Source organism: Ranitomeya variabilis, chromosome 2 (assembly GCF_051348905.1).
Source record: "Ranitomeya variabilis isolate aRanVar5 chromosome 2, aRanVar5.hap1, whole genome shotgun sequence".
Classification (NCBI taxonomy): domain Eukaryota; kingdom Metazoa; phylum Chordata; class Amphibia; order Anura; family Dendrobatidae; genus Ranitomeya; species Ranitomeya variabilis.
This window is the reverse complement of record NC_135233.1, coordinates 984,899,755-984,923,484: the sequence shown is the minus strand read 5'-3', so window position 1 is coordinate 984,923,484 and position 23,730 is coordinate 984,899,755. Positions and strand designations below refer to the sequence as shown.

At 47.3% G+C, this 23,730-nt stretch overlaps 1 protein-coding gene and 1 long non-coding RNA gene across 2 annotated transcripts in view; one reads left to right on the top strand and one right to left on the bottom strand.

Moving 5' to 3' along the window:
* The window catches only part of SGPP2 (sphingosine-1-phosphate phosphatase 2), a 102,703-nt gene that overhangs the window by 36,238 nt on the left and 42,735 nt on the right, over positions 1–23,730 (bottom strand). The gene's annotated exons all lie outside the window — the stretch shown is intronic.
* On the top strand, positions 1,000–3,726 carry LOC143808346 (uncharacterized). Its single transcript, XR_013221935.1, has 2 exons — positions 1,000–1,950; positions 2,931–3,726. It is a non-coding gene; the product is annotated as an uncharacterized LOC143808346 (long non-coding RNA).

Genomic DNA, 23,730 nt, shown 5'->3' with positions numbered 1-23,730 from the left:
AATACTACAACTGTCAGGATCGTGTAGGCAGCCCCTCCCTCCTCGCCCGAATGTTTATAAGGATAGGCTGTTTTGTGGTGTCCCTCCGTTAGGGGCTCACTAGGACAGCGCCATCAAGGAACAAATCTGTCCTCCTAGGACGTGTTATGGCGGAGAAGCACCCGGCGAGGTGCTGAGTTTTTTATATACTTAGTCAGCATCTATAATCCCCACTGTAAGTTCTACGGGCTCTGCAAATATAAGCACGAGTGTTCAGCCCCAAAAAAGCTAACCCCCCAAAAAAAAACCCCTCTACAGGTGAGGTTACCGACGCCAGTGAGCGTGGAAAGAATGAGGTCGTGGCTGGACAAATACCCCAATAATTCGGCTGCGGCGCAACTGCGGTTCAGTTTTTCCTATGGTTTTTCATCCCGTTTAACTGGTCCCTCGAGTCGCAGTCAGCCCCAAATTTACAATCAGCTAGGGAGTTACCCAACGTGTTAGCGGAGAAATTGGGTACGGAAATCGGGTTGGGTCGCTTCCGCGGCCCTTTTAAGACACCTCCTTTCCCTAATTTGCGTGTTTCACCCCTAGGCATGGTTCCCAAATAGGAATCAGGCAAGTACCGGTTGATTCACCACCTGTCCTACCCCAAGGGTACGTCGGCCAACTACGGCATACTCAGTGAGGACTCAGCCATTACTTATATATCCTGCGATAAAGCGGTGGATTTAGTCAGAAATGCTGGTTCGGGGGCCCTTATGGCCAAGTCAGACATAGAATCCGCTTTCCGTCTACTTCCGGTTCACCCGGATTGCTGCCAATTACTGGGAGCCAAATTTGAGGATTTTTTACTATTACAACGCATGTCTTCCCATGGGTTGCTCAATTTCCTGTTTTTTATGTTGAATTATTCAGCAAATTTTTTTTAGAATGGGTTGCCCGCGAGATCACTCGGCCAACCGCCATTACTCATTACCTTGATCATTTTTGATAGTTGGCCCAGCCGATTCAGACGTCTGTTCCACAGCACTGGCACAATTCAAAGATGCCATGACATACTTTGGGGTCCCATTTTTCCCCGAGAAGACGATAGGGCCAGTATCAGTGATCACATTCCTTGGGTTTGTGATCGACACGGTCGCCATGGAATTTAGATTGCCAAAAAAAAAAAAAAAAAATCAACAAATCGCTGGACCTCATTAATGGATGCATTTCGGTTGGCAAAGTCACATTGACGCAAATGCAGTCACTTCTTGGCTCACTAAATTTTGCATGCAGGTTCATGCCAGCGGGCAGGATATTTTTCTCGCAGATTGACCTTTGCCACGAGAGGAGTGAAACAACGTCATCACAGATTCAGGATCACGGCCCAGTTACTTTCTGATTTAAACACATGGAAGATGTTTCTCAGCAATTACAATGGTAGGACTTGCTTTCAGGAGACAGAGTGTTCAACCGTTGATATGGGTTTGTTGTTTGCAGCGTCAGGCCACACGGGTTTCAGTGTTCGTTTCGGCTGCCAAATATGCTCCGGCCAATGGCCTGCTTCCTGGATTCCAAGGAGTGTAACGGTGACCCAACCTTGATTGACCTTTTCCCGTTGCGCTTGTCATGGAACTATGGGGCCCACTATTGGCCAACAGGCGGATCCGCTTACACCTTGAAACCGTTGGAGGGGCGCATGCCATCAGCTACCTAGCATTTCCTTCATTTTGGTTTTTGTACCTGATCAGATCCATAGTATTAAAATGTTTAATGTTTAATGTTTGGTTTAAATCTAATACATTTCCTGATAACAATGAGACTGTTCCAGAGTTAGTAACTGCGATTTATTCACAGGACCTACGGGATTTGCTTCTTCAGGAGCGTTTGGAGGAGGTGGATTGCCCACATTCGATCTGGGATGTCCTGGGGACCTGATGCCGCTAATACGCTCATCGGTAGCTCCGTCGACCTGGAGAGCCTATGGTAAGGCGTGGGAGGAGTGGTGGTTTTTAGCAGACGGAAAGCCGGTGGGGTCTTCTGATGATGTTCGGATGCAGGTGACCATGGCATTTCTATCCAAATTGCATGCCAAGGGAGTATCGGGTGCGATAGCGCGCAACCGTGTGTCTGCGTTAGCCTTCCATTTTAAATTGCGAGGATGGTTGGATTTCACAAAACATTTTTCTTTTTTTTTTAGTCAGCCAGCTATTGAAAGGTTGGCTCCGAGTGGATAATGCACTGCGACAATAGGCGTCCTATCTCCTTTGATTTGCTAATTAGCTTGGTTAAATCCGCGGTATCAGTTTGCGATTATAACTATGAAGCTGCACTTACATCAGCGGCTTTCGAACTGGCGTTTTTTTGGGGGGCCATGCGGGTCAGTGAGATCTTTCCCACGGCCCTAAATAAACCGGGTGGACTGAGGCGTGATGACGTATTGATTTGTTACAATCTCAGGATCAGGATATGTAAATCTAAAACTGATCAGGAGGTCTGGGGACGTGGTTCCCGATATTTGCCATCAATAAGGACGTTTGTCCGTGAACGTTAGTCAAGAACTACTTGCAGGTGAGAAAGGATGGTGATCAATTTTTCATGCATGCGAGTGGTCTCCCTCTAGTGTCGGGCCAATTCTTAGCCATATTGAGACGTGCGTTGTCTTCTTTTTGGGTATTCCTGCAGCAGAATTTGGGACTCATTTTTTTCGTATAGGTGCAGCGTCTGAAGCTTCCAGGGCGGGTTTATTTGAATCAGAGATTCAAAGGGTGGGCAGATGGATATCCCGCTGTTTTGCCAGATATATCAAGCCTGACTTAGTGTTATAATTAAAAATAATTTTATTTTTGGTTTTGGTTTTGTTTTGTTTAACAATAATATAGAAGCAGCTCCAGATACAAATCGGAGAAGTTATCGTTAGTGTTTTGGTTATTATATGTTGGCTAATTGTATACTTTACTTCCTAGATGGAGTGCGACCCAGTGTCTGGATAGTGGGTCTCTCATACATCTATTGGGCAGCTCGTCGTGCTGAATTGTACCCAGGAGGGCGATCCTTGGTTTTTGTTGATGTCGATGTGATATGGCGTGGTATGAGAGGTCTGACGTGGTCCCAAGTGCTGCCGGAGGTCGCTCACATTACAAGGGGGTCTTCATCTCCCGCCATTGTGGTTATCCATGCTGGAGGAAATGACCTGGCTTCGTTTCCACTTGCCGAGCTGCTTACGCTTATCAGATCTGATATGGACAAATTCCCGAGTTTTTCCTGCTGATGCGACTAATCTGGTCCGAAGTTATCCCAAAACTGGTGTGGCGGGGTGCCAGGGAATTGGATGCTATGGAGAGATCCAGACGCTCTTTGAATCAGAGGATATCGCGCTTCGTGAAATTTAAGAATGGTGTAGTGGTAAGGCACCATCGTCTGGAGGGAGATAATTCCGGTTTTCTTATTTCAGACGGAGTTCATTCGTACGAGGCGGGTTTGGGATATCTTCCTCAATGGGCTTCGTGAAGGTGTCGTACAGGCTATGCTTTCGTTTGGGGGGTCGCAGCTCTCTGTATTCGCTCCTCCTTGGCGTAAGGGTGGAGTTTTGTTGGTGGTGAAGATACCTGCCCGGGAGTCCGGAAGGCAGTAAATCTCCCTACACCCAAATTTGTTGGCAGATATTGCCTGAGTTTATAAGCTGCGACCAAATATTTACCCAAAGTTAAAAGATGGAAATTTTATGCCTATATTTCCCAATAAAGTCTTCAATTTTGATAATTTGTTGGTGTCACTTAATGGGAGTAAACTGTTATGGGTCGTAGCAGTCCTTGTTATTTTTGGAATCCTATTGCAAATCATTGAAGCAAATCCGCAATACCAGACACAACCCACTGACAGTTGTGGCGCTGTTTCTGGACTCCTGTTATCTACAATCTTGAGAAAGCATTAAAAGATATAGAAAAGAATAGAACAGATGTAACAGTTTCACATTATGAATGTACCCATATATTAGCGACTCATTACAATATGAATAAACAAGGAGAATAGGAGTCAATTATGCCATTAAAAATTGATACAAAAGTACAACGATATTAAACACGTAACAGTTACAAGAATTTTATGGGTACATGTGCAGATCCATGATCATGACCCAAGGTGAAAAAGGCTGAGGATAAGGCAAGGACAAGACAGTTTGTGTCAAACTAATAATATAGTTGATCTATATCAAAGAATGTGATTTGTATTAATAGAGACATAAATTGCCCCAAAATTGATAATTTGACCTATGTTGTTCTAGTGGGCAACATACCTTCCATGCTGATAAAGTGGGACATAGACAAGTTACCAAGAACCCATGTTTGCAGAGAAGGAGGAAAGGATTAGCGTTATTTATGGTATTTACCCATGATACAGTATGTGTCTTGCCTGGACATTGGCCCCGTTTCCCATGGATCTATACATGTACCCATAAAATTCTTGTAACGGTTACGTGTTTAATATTAGTGTACTTTTTCTGTTATAATAAAATTTTGTATTGATTTTTAATGGCATAATTGACTCCAATTCTCCTTGATTATTTATTTTTTAAAAATATAGAAAAGAGTTACTTTTTTTTATGTACTCAAACCGCACAGAAGGGGTTAATTGAAGTGGATGCTGTATCAGAAGGGAATGGACTAGTACAAGAACATGCTGAAGTCAGCCTAATAATTGCACTGTTATCTTATACTTAGGATGACAGATGAGATTTAATGGTACATAATGAATGTTGCACAGAGCAGCACAGAGCTGTATTATCTTCAGACAGTGGATTAGCTCATTGACAGTCATATGAATTTCCCCAGCTCCACAGCACGGCCCTTGTCGCCAAATAACCCATGTGTATTAATCACATACAGGGAACGCCATTGTAATCACTCCTAGCGTCCTCCTTATGTGCACGGCCAAGTGGTCACACTCCTAGAATAAAGGGATAGTGGAAGGCACAAATAGAAAGGAGCATCTAACCAGATTCTCCACATCTGCCGCCCCCTTGTCCCTCGTGTTCCTAGTTGAACATGCCATACCTAGGCGCTTGATAGCCGAAATGCATCACACTCGTTAGCAAGCATGCCGTGATTAGTGGTGTCACCCCAATCATTTTCAGGTTTGTGTCTGCCCTCCCGACTGGTTCATCTGCAGCCAGATCATCTGTAATTTCATTTACGTGGGTCTGGTCTCAATGATTTTTTTTTTCTAAGTGCATTTTGATTACATGGCTGGTCATGGAGAAATACAGATTCGGTAGGTGTGGAACATGAGAGGAGGTCCTTATTCTATTTAACGACAAGAAAATCATGTAAGCGCACAATTTGCAGACTGCATCGATCTTAATAAAAGCCAACAGCAGCAGTACCATGCACAGTGCTCTACTTTTAATGTCCGGCTCTAAAAGCATTAGCAACATCATCTCTAAGAAATAGAAACACAATGGGAAGGAGGCCAAACCCCATGCAGATATATAGAAAATTCTGCAATAAGCCTGCCTTGTGCAGTGAGGATGCAGCGCCCCAGAGTCCTGGTCGTTGCAGTACTGATGCTCCGCCGCTAAGGGGGGCTATGGTACGTCCGATGGCACTGAAGGAGTTCACCTGACCAGGTATCACAGACACCAATACACTTCACAGTCTGGCCTCCAGGGGGAGCTAAGGGTGCTATGTATTAGGCCACTACTCACAATCTGGTAAAACTGGGGGTTGGATAGGAAGTTAGTGAGAAAGCTGACTGGGTTGGAACCATGCAACATCCTGTGGCAGAGGGTGTTGCAGGGGAAGATTCAGGGGGGGATCCTGACAGAGGCCTAGCGAACAGAAAGAACGTTACGGGACCGCGCGGACAAGAAGCGAGGTTTATTGTGCTGAGTGAGAAACAAGATCAACACAACAAGGAGAAACACCAGTAGGAGTCGTGCTGTAAGTCGAGGCAACATCCTACTGAGGCGCGCAGCCGGTGGCCGGAACGCCGAGGAAGTATTGAGCTCCAGGCCTTACTTCAAACCTACGGTGGGACAGTCAGTTATAGGCGGGCTGTCTCATTCAAATCACCTAAGAAGACATAGGGGGCAACATTTGGAGAGGGGCGACTCTAGGGTCCCGGAAGACCTCCGAGCCTACCCGTCATACGGGTGCGTCCTAGCCATATCATATGGGGGACGAAGCAGAACATCATAATCGAGTTGTGAGGGAACTTCAGAAACAGACACAACAGTTGTGGGGACTATCCCGTAAGCACAGCAGGGGAGGACCACAACACACAAGCGCTAGAAGGTAGGCACAGATTTCCACCTGCAAAGGGAACCCTGGAGGTGCCATCGGACCGGCTGGACTTACGCAGCCCGGTTAACCGTATTCCGGATTGAGGATCCTGAAGCCTTCAGTAAAGAGGTAAAGAGACTGCAACCTGGTGTCCTTGTTATTTACTGCGACCTGCACCGCACCATAACTTCATCACCATCCACACCTTTCATTGAACGCCCCTCAGCAGGGTCACGGACCGGGTCTAGCCACCGTGACAACCCCAGAACAGAGACTCAGAGGCCCGGTACCGGGTACCCCTCGGCCCTGCGGCAGTGGGGGCGCTCCAACTTGGCGTCACGAACAGGATCTACTTAAGCCTGAAGAATCAGGTCATGTGTGCCTTGGAACTGTGATTTATTGTGTTTGGACTATGACTTATTGCAAAGACTGTGCAGTGCCACTTGCCACCAAAAAACCGCCGCCATTACAGCGCTGAGGAGAGCGCAGGAGAAGAAGAGGGCGTGGAGTAGGCGTGGACCAGCTGAAGAGCGCGAAAGACAATGGCCGCCCAGTCTAAATATTTCTGTACCTTGAGGACGTGTCCGTCAGCAGCCGAGATCCGCCTCTTGATTCTCAATGGTGGGCTGAGGCAGAGAAAACGAAACCGCCCACGAAGGAGAGAGCGGGAAAAAGACCAGGAGGTGACCCACGTGGAGGATGCCATGACCAGTCGCTCAGACCAGGAATGCGGGGTCAGAGCCGAGGACTCCCCTAGCCACCCGGACGAGCACAGTGGTCAGCTCTCCGCGATTGGGACCGGCCTCCTGCAGATTGAAATGGAAGGCCTGATCGAACAACTCCTCCAGCTGCGGATGGAGGCGCCGGTGGAGGACCTTCCAACGCCTGACCCTGCGTCGCTGCCGGAACTCCAGCCGACGTTCCCATCGACCATACCGCCAGCGGAGCCGACCAAGGAGGAGGGGCCTGCACCGACTGGTGAGTCCGCCGACCCTGTCCCGCTGGCTGAGGGTCTGTTGATAGGCCCCGTCGCGGCACCCCCTCTCCCTGGGACCCATAGACTCCAACGCCTGTTACCATGGGAGGAGACAACGGGTATGGAACACTTCCTGAAAGCCCCGATTCCACCAACTACCCTGCTGTGTGTGGTCCATGCGGAGCGCACAGTGTGCCGCTGGATGAACCCAGGATCCAACCTCATGGGGTTCCCCGGGGTGAAGACACAGGAAGGGGAGATGGTGCAGGCTCTGAGCTGGGAGGAATACCAGGCCCAGCTGGAACAGCAGTGGGAGAAGAAGGAAAAGGCGTACCAGGCCGGGCTAGAGGCCCACCACCAAAAAGACTTGGTGGTCAAGGACCGGGCCCGCAAGGACCCCACCGCTCACCAGGCCCCGCGCAGGCAGGGCACCGTCGTTGCCTTCAAGCTCCGCGGAGGCTGGGGCTTTATAAAAGAGCCGGGCCTGTACGCCGAAGTCTTCGTCAACCGGCGGGATGTGGAGCCTCATCTCAGAGAAGGCCATCCAGACCGGGATCTCTACCCGGGGGACGAAGTCACTTACACCCGACATTTTGGGGAAAAGGGGTGGTTCGCCCTGAATGTCCATAAGAAGCGAAACCCTGTGACACCCCCGACTAAGGTGCCGGTAAATCTGTCCCCCATAGCGAAGGTGCCCCCTTGTGGTCAGCCCACGATTACCACCAAGACCACCGTGGTCACTCCAACGTGCGCCATTGTCAAAACCACGACCTGCAGCATCGTCACCTCAACCACCGTCGTGGCCAAGGAGGCGCCTCCTCAGGTGGTCGCTGCCCCTGCTGCCCCAGAACTGAAGACAGTGGGTACGCAGACCCCCAGATGGGACAACAAACCCCCTTACGCAGTACCAGGCGGCAGGCAATATCCAAAGGGGTTGCCTCCGCCGGTGCTGCCTCCTGAGTGGTTCAAGTAAATGTCCTAATATTTTGAACCTGTAAATAGTTAACTGTTCGTCTGTTTGGCTGTTTTGCTGCTACAACCCGACCAGGGTTACTCTTAAAGGGATCCCTTTGTTTACCCGGGATCCCTTCTGCTTTTGTTTTTGTTTCTCGTCTTATCATTGTTGAAAAGAACTGCTGGATCATGAACACTGCATGATTACAAACTTATTGTAAATAGTTGGCACCTTCTTAAAGGTGCCCTCTACTGGTTTTACAAAGAAAAGGACTCTTTGCGAAGAAACTGTTCCTGGAAGCAGTATTGGAGTCCTTGCTGCATACGGACTTGCAGCTTGAGAAGTTGCACTACCTCATAGAGACTTGGTCCCCTCTTAAAGGGAACGTTCATCAATAGCACTTAAAGAATGATGATGCTTTAACAGGAAGTACTAATAATGCTTACATATAAAAGTTATATGTAGTGAGCTAGTTAATTGTGAGAAATGTTTAATGATGTTGTTAGAAGAATGAGGACAGGAAGTGAACCCGTATGGGGTTAGTCGGTGAGTCCTCCTAGGAGCCATACCGAGATGGCTCAGTGATCCTGAACTGAGGGAAGGTTGATAAGCGCTATACTGTGTATAGTAGCAGAAAGGCAGTAGGCCCAGGCGGAAAGGGGCAGTCCTGCAAAAGAGCGAGAGGCAGTAGGCCTGGGGCAGATAGACAGGCGGTCCTGCAGATGTAAGGATGGAAAGTGAAGAAAAAGTTGATTAGCCTTATAGTGTTTTATAAGAAGGTCTTTAGTGGATTCAGCGTGTACGTCCTTAAAGGCAACGTTAAATTATTGTTCAAAAATTTGCACTTAGTAGAATACCCGGTTGGGTAAGAAAAGTTATTTATAGTATGTTATTTAAAGTATTTAACCATGTTTGTAACGTTCAAGTGTCCTCACCTCCCATAAAGGGAAGCTCTGTTCAAATTTGCTTATTGTTATTGCATTTCGAAATTGTATGTCTTTTTGCTGACATGTATTGATGTTTTCTTCCCAGTCCAGGAGTACTGGATTTAACCGGGGGGGAGTGCAGCGCCCCAGAGTCCTGGTCGTTGCAGTACTGATGCTCCGCCGCTAAGGGGGGCTATGGTACGTCTGATGGCACTGAAGGAGTTCACCTGACCAGGTATCACAGACACCAATACACTTCACAGTCTGGCCTCCAGGGGGAGCTAAGGGTGCTATGTATTAGGCCACTCCTCACAATCTGGTAAAACTGGGGGTTGGATAGGAAGTTAGTGAGAAAGCTGACTGGGTTGGTACCAGGCAACATCCTGTGGCAGAGGGTGTTGCAGGGGAAGATTCAGGGGGGTCCCTGTCAGGGGTGGGATCCTGACAGAGGCCTAGCGAACAGAAAGAACGTTACGGGACCGCGCCTGCACTCCGTTGCGGCGGTACCCCAAGAAAGGACAAGAAGCGAGGTTTATTGTGCTGAGTGAGAAACGAGATCAACGCAACAAGGAGAAACACCAGTAGGAGTCGTGCTGTAAGTCGAGGCAACATCCTATTGAGGCGCGCAGCCGGTGGCCGGAACGCCGAGGAAGACATAGGGGGCAACATTTGGAGAGGGGCGACACTATTGTCCCGGAAGACCTCCGAGCCTACCCGTCATACGGGTGCGTCCTAGCCATATCATCTGGGGGACGAAGCAGAACATCATAATCGAGTTGTGAGGGAACTTCAGAAACAGACACAACAGTTGTGGGGACTATCCCGTAAGCACAGCAGGGGAGGACCACAACACACAAGCACTAGAAGGTAGGCACAGATTTCCACCTGCAAAGGGAACCCTGGAGGTGCCATCGGACCGGCTGGACTTACGCAGCCCGGTTAACCGTATTCCGGATTGAGGATCCTGAAGCCTTCAGTAAAGAGGTAAAGAGACTGCAACCTGGTGTCCTTGTTATTTACTGCGACCTGCACCGCACCATAACATCATCACCATCCACACCTTTCATTGGACACCCCTCAGCAGGGTCATGGATCGGGTCTAGCCACCGTGACAACCCCAGAACAGAGACTCAGAGGCCCGGTACCGGGTACCCCTCGGCCCTGCGGCAGTGGGGGCGCTCCAAGGACATGCCCAGAGTGATATCGATGTAGGAATCTCACATTAGGGTAAATTCACACTTCTATCATTACCTCCATTAATGCATGCTGCGCTATTTTTTCTCATAAAATGATGGTCAGCCAAAATAGAAGCTTACCAGACCCCATCATAGCAAATGGGGTCTGTCTGGCAGTCCTCATTGGATGGACCAGTTTCTTCAGGAGGAGTTTTTTTTTTTTTTTTAAGTGTTACAGAACAGAAAATGCAACTCCAAATGCAAGTGTAAGCCTTGTAGAGAAAAAATTAGAATTGTAAACCATAACCAAATGTAATATAGCAGTGTCAGTCTTGGTTGTATTTTCACGGAGGAGCGGATTTGCCAATGTATGCCTCCTCTGCCAGATTCCTGTGGCATATGCCCCATTATAGTCATTTTCTTACAGGTTTCCCGTAAGCGCCTAGTTTAGTTCACCATACTATTCTATGCAGAAAAAAAAACAAAACGCGTCATATACAGTCATGACCAAAAGTTTAGGGACTGATACAAGTATTATTATTCAGAGTTTGCTGCTTCAGTTTTTATGTTGGCAACAAGATTATCAACAGTAATCAGATGAATTGCAAAATAATTCCTTGTCATGAAAATGTACTTAATCAAAAAAGCCTTATTTCCACTTAATTTCACCCCTGCCACAAAATGACAATTTCAGTGATCTTCTCATTAACTCAGGAGAAAGAATAAAACAAAGACAAGGCAGCTGATATCACTTTCTCATACTGATTGAATTACAAGAGCAGACTGTTTGCTTTAAAAAGGGGCTGATGTTTAAAATCATTGCATTCTTCTACTAAACATGGCTACCTCCAAGAAAACTTGTGCAGTCATCATTACTGTGCATCAAAAAGGCTTTACAGGCAAGGACATTGATGCTTGTAAGATTGCTTCTAAATCAATTATTTATTGGATCATCAAGAACTTCAAAGCAACCATATGTTGGGTTGCGCATCATCCAACAGAGTGAACCCACTCACAATTTTGCCTAAGAACACAGACATGAATGAGGAATAGGATCTAAATATAAGGAGATCGACATACTGACCACGTTCCCCCGTGAAGACATGTGTATTGTTGCAGAAGTATTTTGATATAATTTTGAAGTATTTTGAGTATAATGCGATATAGAGTAGGGAGAGTTAGAAATAATAATTAGGACTAGCCCAGAGTGGGTGGGGTTAAGCTGAAGGGAAAGAGAAAGTTTCCCGTCAAGACATCAGATAGGGCCCAGCGTGTAGTAAAAGCAGACCTAAGCTCTGGACAGTGAGCAGACCCGCATGACGTGGGTGCCACTTAAGTGGGAAGAAACAGACAGTGGATAGTGTGATTCTCAGTAAAGAGGAAGGAAGACTGACAGAAGGATAGAGTGATCAACTGAAAACAGGTCCTTTGACAGGATGCCTTGCAGTACAGCCCCAAGTTTATAACTCAGAGAGGTAACGGGTCAGGAAGGAACAGGGAACATGAGACGCAGAGAGTGCCCCAGGAGTGAGTTCCAAGGTGTCAAAAGCCGGGAAGCTAAGTACCGGAAACAGTGGCAGACTAGTTTCTTTAAGAGGAAGAGAGGACGCAGAACCGCGGATTGAAAATAGAACTCACACTGGATTATAGTTTCAAGTTGGGGTGTGGTGAAGGAAAAGGGACTAGTTGAGGCAGAAACAAGTACATTTGGAAGTAGTAAAGACACTCTGTGTGAAAATGCTCCATGTGGTTATGGAGACATTTCGGATTTGTGAAATTATGCACGTGCTATCTACTGTGCATCTTTCTCACCAAGTGAACATTTAGTAAAAGACTATTTTGAACTGGCGGTCTCCCTCATTGAACTATTCAACATCTGGTCCTGGCCAGCCAAAGTCACTGGCAAGGGAGTAGCGCCCTTCTAGGCGAAGCTCACACAACCAGCCAGGATTTCCACCTTCATGTAATATGCTGGGTGAAAAAAGACGAACAACTTACCCATGGCTACAGCCCTGCGCTACGTTACATAATCATCCTCCAAGAGCAACTTCTCTCAATGATACTGGAGTAATTCGGTGAGGAACAATTTTTTTTTCTCTCCTGATGGTGACCATGTCACAAGGAACATATGATCAATGAGTGGTTTGGTGCACAAAACATTAAAATTTTGGGTCCATGGTCAGGAAACTCCCCAAGACATATGGTCAATCCTCAATACGCAGGTGGACAAACAAAAACATAAATTGTGATAAACTCCAAGAACTGATTAGACAACAAATGGCTGTCATTGGTCAGAATTTACTCCAGAGACTGATATCCAGCTGCCAATGCAAAATTCATGAAAAACTAGGTTACTTACCGGTAGCCGGTTATTCCAGAACCCATGACAGCACACCTGAGAGAGGGATTGGCCCAGCCAGGACAAGAATCTACTAAAATAAAAGGGCGGTACAGCTCCCCCGCTTTAGTTCGTTACAAAGCATGAGAGGACCTGTGTTAATATGTGTTAATTTACACATATATCCAACACCACATTATAAAACACCCAAATTATAGTGCACACCCATAAGGTGAAAAAGGGGGGATATATGGGTGCTGTCATGGGTTTTGTAAAAAACAGCTACCAGTAAGTAACCGTGGTGTTTTCCCTTCACCCATGTTAGGCTACCTGAGAGACTTCTGGAGAATTTGAAACGCCTTAGGGAGGGGACCACCACTTGCATCACCTTTCTACCAAAGGTTAAGTTAGCAGAGGAATTAGATACAATCTATAGTGCCTAAAGAAGGTGGATGGTGAGGTAACTGCCTTCGAAATTTGATAAATTGATACCTCCGCTTTCTCTGCCCAGGAGGTCACTGCGGTTCTGGTGGAATGAGCCTTGATGCCGTCAGGGATCAGAGCACCACTAGCAGAGTAAGCTAAACTAGTGGCTCCCTAATCCATCTGGAAATGGTACCTTTTGTTACCCCGTAACCCTTCCTACTACTCTGGAAGGCTACAAACATGGACTGGGCTTTACTCCAATGGCTAGTCATGGATAAATACTGTAAAATTGCCCTTCTAACAAGATTATGAAACTTCCTCTCCCCCGAATTCTTACGGTTATAACAGAATGAGGGTAGGACAATCTCTCGACTTCGATGAAACTTCAATGCTACCTTAGAAAGATAAGTTGGACCAGGTCTTAACACGAGTCTATCCTCATATATTTGTGTATAAGGAGGGTTTATAGAAAGGGTCTGTAAATCACCCACCCTACGGGCTGATGTCAGAGCCACTAATATGATTGTTTTGAGGGTAAGATATTTTGCTGATAATTCCTGTACGAGTTCAAAGGGCTCTTTGGTCAAAGCCTCTAGTACCAGGTTCATTCAGATCCCATAGGGGAACCCTCGGGATTGGGACTGGTCTGGATCTATCACAGGATTCTATAAACCTTGCTATCCAAGTATTAGCTGCCACAACTGTTACAACTATACAATACACCCAAAGCAGACACCTGTACCTTAAGAGTACTAGTAGCCAACCCCAGTTCAAACTCCGAATGTATGGACCGATTGGAGGCTTTTGACCTATCGCCTTCCCTAGAATCTCAAAAAATTTTTTCCATGTCCTGCCGTAGATTCTCGTTTTTTCTACTTTTTAGCAAGGTGAAAACTAACCCTGGCGAAAACCTCCTGTTACTCCTCAGTCCTGACCTTTCAAATTCCACTGCTAGATGGAAGCTCTTCACTTGAGTGGGGAGTATTGGCCTCTGCATAAGAAGGTCTGGGATCTTCGGCAGGATCTATGCATTTGACAGTGACATTGTCCTTAGCTGGGAAAACCATGGTCTTTTTGGCCAGAAGGGGGCAATCATAATCACTCTCGCCTGATCCTCCCTGGTTTTTTTCACGATTGCTGGAACCATCTCTATGGAAGGAAAGACGTAATCAATCTGGAAGTCCTAGGGAACCTGAAGTGAGTCTACTGCAAATGGGCTTTCCCTGGAGTTCAGAGAACAGAAAGTTTTTACCTTTCTGTTGTGTCTATCGGCAAACAAATCTCTCCGGCAACCCCCAAAGATGGATTATCTGCTGGAACACTATGGGGTTCAGGGCCCATTCTCACTGTTTCAGCCTGTTGCGGCTTAGAAAATCTGCCTCAATGTTTTCTGCTCCACTTATGTAAAGTGCTAAAAGGGACAAAAAACGCCAAAAGGCCCGTCTTGCTGCATTCAATAGACTGGCAGACCTATCTGCTAGTCTCACAGAGTTAGCAGACATGTATGCCAGGAATGCTGCAGCTCAGTGCAATAGAGGCATGTTGGACAAGATCCTATATCTTGACACCTTGGACTGAAGCTGTTCCTCCAGCTGTTGTAGCCAAATCATAATGGAACTTGTGGCGATTGCAGGTTTCAGACCTCCCACTGCTGCTTCCCATGTCCGCCTTCTTATCTAATGGGTCCCAGAGTACCCCTGAATCTTCAAAGGGAAGTGCTGATGTCTTAGATGACCTAGACACAGTGCCATCGATCCTAGGAATCTTGTCCCACAACTCTGCATCCTTTTCCTCAAAAGGATATCTCCTTTTCGAGGATGAGGGCAGCGCCACCAGATTTCTTCGGTCTCCTCCACTCTCTGCAATTGAGAGCCTGGACCTTAGCGTTGACCGGGAAGGTGCGCTTCTTTTTTTCCTCTAACCCTCCATACATTACGTTCTCAAGAGACTCAGCTGCTTTTTCCTCTTTTAGGCCCATAGTTGTTCTAATTGCTTTAAGCAGCTTATCCGTGTCCTCCACTGGAAAGCACAGTCTGCCCCCCCGTGTCACTGTCTACGGAAGACAAGGACTCAGTATAGCTTTGGAGAGGGGTCAGAGTTAGAAGTGATCTCCTTGAGCTTTTTCTTTCCTTTCTTTAACAGGGTTTTAAGGGAGTCCTCCACTTCGGAACTAATAATGGACTGAAGGCTTGCTGCAAAGTCAGGTGTCTCCTCACTAATGATTCTGTGGATGCAGTCGGAGCAGGGGTCCTTCTGCCAGTTCACCGCTAGTGGGTTTTTGCATAGCGCACAATCCCTGTTCCTCTTCTTAGCGCTAGCTTTCCTAGGCCTCTCCTAATGATTTAAACAAACAATAAAGGGCCTATTAACAAACGGTGACATTCACGAAGATCACTCACCACCCACTGTCATTTAAGGGTACCAGATTTTTAGGCTGTGGTGGGACCCGTAACGTATAATCTCTGGACACTGAGGAGTCTGGGGATGCTCTGTTCCACTGCTGCTCCTACCACTCGAGTGGCTGCCTCCCTTGTGTCCATGCTCATGGTGAGCTGTTGGCTGCTGCGGCAGATTGCCTTGGTCCATGTTCACCAGTTAAGACTTGGAGCCTTAGCAGCGACCTACTCTACTGGGCACCCTTAAGAAGGGGTAGCCAGCACCATCTTGTGGGGCCTCCCTTCTGGTCCTGACGAATGCCCTTCCTTGTGAAAGCCGACCGGCCACAACGACCTGAGTGTCCTGGCTAGTGCACCCATCTTTTTTTTGGCGCACCCCCTGACATCACTTGGCCATGCCCATACCCTGTGTGCCCTGGGCCCATGACATCAGCGGTACTCTCCACTTACAGGTATTGCCCCGGCCGCTCTACCATGCTGAGACCAGCGGAGAGCAGACACGGGGAGAGCAGCAGGGATAGGGCAGCGCGGCAGATGGTGCCAGACCAGTGCTGTGCCACCTGAAGCAGGGGGAGGTACAGCCCTTTTATTTCAGTAGGTTCCTGTCCTGGCTGGGTGGATCCCTCTCTATCATGGGTGAAGGGAAAATAAGGTTCAACACTGTAAATAATGAGTCTTTACATACACACGATGTATTTGTGAATAAATGTTCAAAAACTTATGAAATGCTGATAATTATACTTTAGTAATGTGGCACCCCAGGAGTTCGGGTACCACAGTGGTATTACCTTCCTTTCGGGGAGGGCGATGCCATGCCTGGAAACGAGGAGGATCTCTTTAACAGGTATCACAATACATGCAACATGTTCTGACTCCAGGCCAGAAGGAGATCTAGACCCGGTTTCAGGGGAGCTGCTCTAGATATATGTTCTGGCTTGGAGGAGGAGTTAGGTAGTCTGTAGAGTGTGTAGGAGTTAGGAGCACAGGAGAAGTGAGGAGCTGGAGGACAGCTGGCACTGGCTCCCTCCACGCTGAAGCGCAGGAACCAGACATCGGGAGTCCGAGGCTGTTTGGGACTGTATGCCCCACAGCAGAAACTGGTGGGCAGGAGATTGAAAGTTACTTGCCCACATCTACACCCGAATAAATACAGACACCTGTAAAAAGGCTCGTGCTGCCTGCTATGCGGGTACTGTCCTAGGACACAGAGAGAGAAAGAGAGAGGACCTTGTAAGAAGCCGTAGGCAGCAAGGGACGCACCTTACAGAACAGCAAGGAAGGCTCCTAATCCCACCTGGCTAAGGGGAGCCCTAATCATTTCCAGGCTGCCTGGACCTTACCATCACCTGTTACCGGTACCCTGGACTGTGGCTTTTGACCACCAGTAAACAGGTAAGGAGACTGCAACCTTGTGTCCTCTGATTCTTTCTGGCACCACACCATCTTTGCCTATTACATCGGTAGTCATGGGGACCCAGCTTCACCTGTGGGAAGCCATACCATCCTTGCTGCAGTGCCATCACCCCCAGAGGACCCCTTTAGGCAGCGTCGATTATCCCTGACCGAATACCACAGGTGGCATCATGAACACTTTATTCACATAACCCCTTTAAAATCCTTTCCTTTTACTTGGACGCCCAGGGCCACGGATCGGGTCACTGCCACCATGCCCACCCCTTCAACAACCACCACACCCGGCCCGAATACCCCTAGGCCCTAGCTGTGCGCTCCAGTAACAAAAAAAGATCTATAAACACTGGATCAGCAAGCTTTATGGAAACCATACCGTTGTCAGTCTCAAAATTTTGGACCATGACTGCTGCCGGGTGAATTGGGGTCAGTAGATATATTTGGCTTATATGCTGGAAGTATACTGAGCATGCGTAAAAGTTTGACATCTCCCCTTCCTCCCAGTGATCTTCATCTGGCAGGGGATCTGAAGAAGTTGGTTACCGGGACAAGGCAGGAGAGAGCAGCATAGAATTAACTAGTTTACCTCCTCCCAAGGCAAGACAAGGAGCCGGTGTCGCAAGTGTAATCACGTAAGGAATAGAGAACACACTTACTATATGATATATAATATACATTAGTAATGACTTTCCTGGTCACTACAAATGCACAGCACATGTAAATTATTTTGTGGAACAAAGTTATATCTGCCTTGATTTTAACCCCTTACCAACATCCACCTACATGTACAACGCAAGTTGGAAACTGGTGTATGGAGCAGGCTCATGGGGCCAGCACATCCCTCAACTGGCAGAAAATGGCTGTGGCACATTGCCTGTGGTTGTTAACCTGTTAAATGCAGTTGCCAGTCTGTACCGGTATTGGGGCACGTCATTACATGTGCTTTTTGGTTGCCACGATATGATTGCAGGGCGCCAATGGATTGCAAACAGCTGTGGGTCTGTTGAAAACCTCCATTGAAATCCAGCCTGTTGGATAACTGCAGGTTCAAGTCCCTTAAAGGGACTAATGCAGTACCCCAAGTTACCGGTTGCTGCTGTCATGTTGTTTTTCCTTCGGGGAAGGTGATGTCATGCTCAGAGGCAAAGGAGTTCTCTTCACCAGGTAAGGCACACACATGCAACACATTCTGAATCCAGGCCAGGAGGGGGAGCTCAATACCCAGATTCAGGAGAGCTTCCCTGTATAAAGATCCTGACCTGGAGGAGGAGCTGGTTAGTTGTTCACATACAGTTGGTCCAGGGAGACCAAGCAGAACAGTTAGTTGTTCAGAGACACTGTAGAAGGAAGTCTGGAACTAAGTGCAGACAGAGGGGCCTGGCAGCCACGAGGGAGCTGCAGCCTCTGGAAGGAGAAAGACCTGAAGGGTTGGATGTGGAGTAGCCGGAAGGGAAGGAGCACAGGAGAGGAACAGAGCTCAGATGGGAACTGTGGCAGAGCACCCTCAGAGCTGAAGCGGAATAGCCGGGAACCAGGAGCCCGAGGCTCTTCTTGGACTCTAGGACACAGAGCAGAACCGGAGGGCACGACACTACACGTTACCTGCCCGCACCACACCTGAGATGCAGCAACACCTGAGGAGCCCGGGGCATGTTAGAGTCCCTGTAAAAAGGCTCAAGGACAGGGGGAAACTGGAGGACCCTGTAGGAAGCTTCAGGCAGCAGGGACCTCATCTCTTTAAAGGCGCTAGTTGGAAAGCCTCACAGACCTCTACTGGTACAAGAGAATTCTCACTTGCCTCTGAGCCGGCCAGACCACCATCATCCCTGCCTGGTACCCTGGACTGTGGCCAGTAACCTGCAGTAAACCAGGTAAAGACTTACAACTTGTCCCCTCTCATTTATTCACCGGCCTTACCCTCTATGCCACACTCCATAGGACCCCTGGGGACCCCGCTTCACCTGTGGGAAGTGTAACATCTGGGCTGCCGCAACATCACCCAGGGGACCCCTTTAATGCAGCGTCGGTCACACTACTGACCGAACTTCATAGGTGGCCACGACAAACTTTGAACATTTAACCCCCTTTTACGTTGATGGCCAGGGCCACGGACCGGGTCGCAGCCACCGAGACATCCCCCTTTGCGACTGGACCCGGTACCGAGTATCCCACTGCCCAGTGGGCGCATCACTAACAAATACAATTTAAAAAAAGAGCAAAACAAAAAACACCCCCCCCTTCCTGATCAGACGTAAAACTTCAAATCAGCCCCCTTCCATTAAAAATAAAGATATAACAAGAAATACAGGTGATATCACCACATCCATAAAAGTATGATCTTTCATTGCATGAATAAGGATTAAATTCCGAAATGCGTATGCTAGATTTGCACATTTTTTCTGTCCAGGTACACTGGTGCGATTTTTTAATTCTTAAATAAAGACTTCTGAATTTTATTCAACACGCTGGATATTTTTCTATACCTACAAATGGTTTCCTAATTGCGGCACTGAAGGTTTCCTTGCATGCAGAGGTGTATCTAGGGTTTCTGGCACCCGGGGCAAGAATTCATTTTGGCACCCCCCCAGGACATATGCCCCCCATCAGCCCCATCATTGCACTCTCCCCGTCAGCCCCATCATTGCCCTCTCCTCCTCCACCATCCCCATCATTGCCCTCTCCTCTTCCACCATCCCCATCATTGCCCTCTCCTCCTCCACCATCCCCATCATTGCCCTCTCCTCCTCCACCATCCCCATCGTTGCTCTCTCCCAGTCAGCCCCATCATTGCCCTCTCCTCCTCCACCATCCCCCATCATTGCTCTCTCCCCATCAGCCTCATCATTGCCCTCTCCTCCTCCTCCTCCTCCACCATCCCCATCATTGCTCTCTCCCTGTCAGCCCCATCATTGCCCTCTCCTTCCCCCACACACGCCATTCACTTCTCTGCACATTCCCCTGCAGCGCGATACACACACACACCCAATACTGAGCCACACACACACACACACACACACACGCACATTCACATTCACATACACACACATTCACATACACACATTCACCTCTCCTCACGCTCTGCCGCAGCATCTCATAGCCTTCCTCTGACACAGCCGGCCGCTGAATGATGACGTCATCCAGCGGCGCATCTGTGTGAGAGGAAGCAGGAAGACAGATTGCTGGGCAGCGGAGCTGCGGGGATTTCTCCCTGCCTGCCGCAGCCACCCTGCAGGGGCCCCCCTCCACCTCTGCACACGTTGGGAGCTGGCGCTCTGCAGCTTCTCTGTGCCGGCTGTCAGCTTGACAGTCGGCACAGAGAACAGCTGACTCCCAGACCAGGGGCGGCAGAATGCAGCCGCCGGGGGAGACACTGCGGACCGCCGATTTAGGCGGCCCGACTGCTCCCCCCTGCCGGCTGCGCCCGGGGCACATGCCTCGGCTGCCCCCCCCAGATATGCCACTGCTTGCATGGTATCCATTGAGAAGGTGAGCTCATATTTTTCTCTCTTTTTAGTATTAGTACAATTTAATTAAATGAAGTGATATGTGTCAAGTAAACATTGGCCGACCAAGGTGTATAAGTAAACGATGCCCTGGCATCACATGGTCAGCACTTAGACCAATGTTATCCACTTAGGCTGTTAAAATGAGCATTTTTTTTTTCATAAACTGAATCTGCGCACCATTAAAATTGCAGAATGCACTAGTGTCTTCCGTATGAGATTCACTTATTAAAATCTATGGGTGTGCAACAAAATACAATTAAATCTCACACAGATCAACCATACAGCATCTGATTTTTACAAATATATTGCAATTTTGTAACATAGGAAACTATTTGGCAGGGCAAAGGGTACACATGAAAAAATTAATGGATTATATTTACTTTACCTCTAGGGAATAACCTCTTCACGACATGCGCCGTAAATGTACGACGCAGCAGGAGGTGAGCTCTGGAAAAGCGCCATACATGTACGGCGTGATGATCACGCAGACTCATTCCCAGCAAGTGCTATCAAATATGATCTATAAGTGAGCAGACACCCTGCAGCAATGCCCCCGATCGGTGCTAGCACTGATCCAAGGTGTTTAACCCCTTTGATGCCGCTCTTAATAATGACAGCAACATCGATCGACATAAGGGCGGTTTCACATGTCCAGATATTTCCGGTCCTGGAAAAATTAGTAGCGGAGATGTCCGTGTGCTCACGTGGAACATCCGTGTGGCACACGTGTGGCAGCCGTGTGCCTCCCGTGTGCCGCTTCAGGACCACACGGACGGCTGTCGGGAAGCAGCGCTGCAGTAAGCTGCTGTCCCCTGCGTGTGGTGCTGAAGCCGTATGTCATCCCTTCTCCCCTGCTCGGCTGAAAGCAGCGTGAGCAGGGGAGAAGGGATGAAAGAAAACCCGACGTGTGGTCCCACCCTATATTTTCCAACCACCAAAGCACAGATGCAGGATGCTATTCTCAGGCTGGTAAGGGGCCATAGATATGGGCCCCCCAGCCTTAAAAAGCAACCAGCAACTGCCCAGAAAAGGCACATCTATTAGATGCACCAATTCTGGAGCTTTGCCCGGTTCTTCCCACTTCCCTGTGACATTGGCATATGGGGTAATAAGGGGTTAATGTCACCTTGCTATTGTAAGGTGACATTAAGCCGGCTTAGTATTGGAGAGGTGTCAATAAGACGCCTATCCATTACTAATCCTACAGTTGTAAAAGAGTTAATAAAAAACACACACCAAGAAAAAAAAGTATTTTAATGAAATAAATAAACACACAGGTTTTTAATATCTTTATTGCACACTCAATCCAAGCGAAGCCTTCTTTCTCCTGTAATAAATTCCAATATAAAAAAGCAACAGTATCCCATACCTGTCCGCCGTACAGTCAAGTCACACACAGTAATCCATATCCGGGGGCATTTACATTTACAACCAGGAGCGCTGCTAATGCGACTGCTCCCAGCTGCAAACGACTGGGGAATGAATGAAATGCAAGGGGCGGAGCTTCGGTAACTAGCGGTGCCATCACCGAAGCTGCGCTCCCGGCGGCATGAACTCATATGAACTCTGTAGCGTTGGAATGTTTTCCATTAATTCCCGTTTGGCATGTTCCAGCCAAAACTGCACTCCAGGATTCAATTGGCTCTCCTTCCCTTCGGAGCCGTATGCCCAAATAGTAGTTTTCCACTACATATAGAGTATCGCCATACTCAGGTAAAATTTCTCAGTCCATTTTCTCCTGTAACCCTTGTGAAAATGAAAAATGCAGGGCTGAAGCAACATTTTGGAGGACAAAAGAATTATTTTTTCAATTTCTCGGCTCAACGTTATAAAATTCTATGAAGCACCTATGGATTCAAGTAGCTCTCTAGATAAGTTCCTTGAGGGGTGTAGTGTAGTTTCAAAAATGGGGTCACTTGTTGGGGGTTTCCACTGTTTGGGCACATCAGGGGCTCTGCAAATGCAACATGGTGCCCGCCATCTATTCCAGCCAACTTTGCGTTCCAAAAGGCAATTGACGCACCTTCCTTTCCGAGCTCTGCCGTGCACCCAAACAGTAGTCTTTGTCCACATATGGGGGTCTCTGTGTACTCAGAAGAAATTATGCAACAAATTGTAAGATTAATTTTCTCCTGTTACCATTGTAAAAATGGAAAATTTGGAGCTAAATGAACATTTTGGTGGGAAAAATTAAAATGTTAATATTTTCCTTTGACATTGCATTAAGTCCTGCGAAATACTTACAGGGTTAATATAATTCTGGAATGTGGTTTTGAGCATTTTGGTAGGGCACATTTTTTAAAAATGGCATCATTTTTGGGTATTTTCTGTCATATAGGCCCCTAAAGTCACTTCAAATGTGATGTAGTCCCTAAAAAATAACGGTTTTGTAAATTTTGTTGGAAAAATAAGAAATTGATGATCAATTTAAACTCTTCTAATAAAAAAAATAATGTTTAAAAAATTATGTATATGTAAAGTACGTGGGAAATGTTATTTTAAATTGTTTCGTACAGCGTGACTAATGGATTTAAGGATATAAAAATTGAAAGTTTAAAAACTGTGAAATTTTCACCAATAAACGCAAAAAAAAAAAAATTGACCTAAATTTACCACTAAAAGTTCAAAGTGTCACGAAAAAGAAAAAAAACCACTCAGAATCACTGCGATTTGTTTAAGCGTTCTACAGTTATTACCACATAAAGGGACGCTGGTCAGAATTGAAACAATTGGTCTGGTCAAGAAGGTGAAAATAGGCTTCGGAGTGAAGGAGTTAAAAGGGAACCAGACTTGTCCCCAAATGCTAACCTTCAGACATTGGGCAATATGCAGGTTAATAGCATTTTAAAACCATGTGGCCACTGTACTGAGAGCCCAGCTGCCAGGAGGAAATTAACTTTAGTCCTCCAGGCAGCCTCCGTCTTTCAGTCTCCCCTCAGTACATAGTGAGCAGTGGCTCTAATAATGCTGCAGAACTGACTGATCCAAAAGAAGAAAATGTCCAGCTTCACCGAATCCGTGAAAAAAAAGTTTTTTTTTATTCACAAACTTGTAACATAGAGGATACACTTCAGCACAAACCATATGGGTGTGACTGATAGCTAGCTCTCTACTGATGCACTGCAGGGCCGGCTGTCAGTCAGTGCCAGGACATGGCTACAGCTGCTGCTCACTGTCTATTGAGCGGCGTCTGAAGACTGAAAGCTGGGGGTTTCCAGGAGGAATAAAGCGTATTTGCTCCTGGTAGCTGTGCTTTCAGTACAGTGGCCACACGACTTTAGAACGCTAGCAACCCAAAAAAATCTGCAAGTTAATAGCATTTTGAGACATGACAGTTTCACTTTAATATATTCACCAATTACAGTTTTCTCCAGTTTACG